Here is a 2,569-nt window from a genome sequence, read left to right on the forward strand (position 1 = left end):
AAAAAAAAAATTAGTTCAGTGTGGTGGGTAGCAGGCACCTGTAATCCCAGCTAATCAAGAGGCTGAGGTAGGAGTATCGCTTGAACCCATGAGGCAGAGGTTGCAGTCAGCCGAGATCGCAGCACTGCACTTCAGTCAGGGAGACAGAGCAAGACTCTGTCTCAAAATAAATAAATAAATAATTAAATATAATCATGCTTCTACCATTAAAGTATTGAGAAGAGTAATTTTTCCTGCACACTGCCATTACAGAATAGATGACTGCTATTAAGAAGCAGGGGTGGGCCAGGCACAGTGACTTATGCCTGTAGTCCCGGCACTTTGGGAGTCCAAGGCGGACGGATCACGAGGTTAGGAGATGGAGACCATCCTGGTCAACATGGTGAAAACCCATCTCTACTAAAAATACAAAAATTAGCTGGGTGTGGAGGCCTGGGCCTGTAATCCCAGCTACTCTGGAGGCTGAGTCAGGAAATTCACTTGAACCCAGTAGGTGGTGGTTGCAGTGAGCCAAGATTGCACCACTGCACTCCAGCCTGGGCACAAAAAGACTCAATCTCAAAAAATAAAATAATTGCCAGTAATAATTATCACACAAAAAAATTACCAGTTTCCTAAGCACCTATGGATTACAAGCCATGAGGAGGTATTTAAGATTTTAAGAATTTGTAGGCTGGGCGAGGTGGTTCCCGCCTGTAATCCTAGCACTTTTGGAGGCCGAGGCAGATGGATCACCTGAGGTTAGGAGCTGGAGACCAGCCTCACTAACATGGTGAAACCTCGTCTCTACTAAAAATACAAAAAGTAGCCAGGCATGGTGGCAGGCACCTGTAATCCCAGATGATAGGGAGGCTGAGGCAGGAGAATCACTTGGATCCAGAGGCAGAGGTTGCAGTGAGCCAAGACTGCACCATTGCACTCCAGCCTAGGCGACAGAGGGAGACTCCGTCTCAAAGAAAAAGAAGAAGAAGAATTTGTATTTCCATATTAAAATGTCTAAACTTGACACCAGTGAAGTTATACTACCTTCAGTTGTGAATCATTGCTTGTTCTTAGCCTCAGGTATCTTCCCACAGGACACTGGAATGTCAAGTTTCTCAATAACTGTGTTGCTTAAGACATGATTCAGATACTGGCAGTTTCATTCATTTAACAACTGGTTTTTGAACGCATACAATGTGCCATAGACAATCTTAACTATGGATTCAAAGGTAGGGAAATCAAAATCCCTGCCCTCAAGAAGATCATGGTCTAAAGAGCTCAAGAAGCAGTGGATTTCAAAACTTTTTGATCAAGCAACCCTTTTGGCTTTATATGTATGTATTTGAATACATAGCTCTGATATATCTATATGTATTTATTCCTAAATTCTATACCTGTACTATCAAACTAATATGTAGTTTTGAAAATGTCAAAACAGAAATTTTTAAAGAAAGAGAAATAATTATAAAATGAAGCTCTCACTATCCACCCAGATGAAAATAAAATTGGGTCCATATATTACATCATTTACCAAAAAATTACATTCCACATATATTAAAAACTCAAACCTTGGAAACTACATATATGACCTAGAAGCAGGGGGAACACTTGAACAAAACTGGAAACCCAAAAGCTAAACAAGAAAAAAATGGACACATTTGACTTGTTTTAAAAAGCAGCTGGCCAGGCATGGTGGCTCACGCCTGTAATCCCAGCGGTTTGGGAGGCTGAGGTGGGCTGATCGCTTGAGATCAGGATTTTGACACCAGACTAGCTAACATGGTGAAACCCCATCTCTACTAAAAATACAAAAATTAGCCAGGTATGGTGGCAGGCTCCTGTAATCCCAGCTACTCAGGATGCTAAGACAGGAGAATCTCTTGAATCTGGGAGGCAGATGTTGCAGTGAGCAGGCTCCTGTAATCCCAGCTACTCAGGATGCTAAGACAGGAGAATCTCTTGAATCTGGGAGGCAGATGTTGCAGTGAGCTGGGATCCCACCACTGTACTCCAGCCTGGGCGACAGAGTGAGACTGTCTCAAAAAAAAAGAAAAAAGAAAAAGAAAAACAGCTCTTTAGGTCAGGATCAATCCCAAGAGCTGGTTTATAGAAAGGAATGTCACAATCTCTGGAAGGTGGTGATTTTTTAACCTACTTGGATATGGGACTTTTTTTCTTTTCACTATGCACTGATCTAAGAAGAATAAAACTGTTTCAAGGCTTAGAACCACGAAATATACAACAAAGTCTATGACAAATCAAAATGGTTCAACAGTTTGTCATTGGGCACCATGGTGAAAACATTCATTTAAATTGAGATGCACATGATTAACACAGATTAAGATGTTATCCTTTCCCAACAATATGTGTTTTTGTTTGCTTGTTTTTGAGATGGAGTTTTGCTCTGCCGCCCAGGCTGGAGCACAATAGCGTGATCTTTGGCTCACTGCAGCCTCCATCTCCCAGGTTTAAGTGATTCTGCTGCCTCAGCCTCCAGAATAGCTGGGATTACAGGCATGTGCCATGAAGCCCAGATAATTTTTGTATTTTTAGTAGATGAGGTTTCACCATGTTGGTCAGGCTGGTC

The sequence above is a fragment of the Cebus imitator genome, unplaced genomic scaffold, assembly GCF_001604975.1.
Source record: "Cebus imitator isolate Cc_AM_T3 unplaced genomic scaffold, Cebus_imitator-1.0 Scaffold198, whole genome shotgun sequence".
In the NCBI taxonomy this organism is placed as follows: domain Eukaryota; kingdom Metazoa; phylum Chordata; class Mammalia; order Primates; family Cebidae; genus Cebus; species Cebus imitator.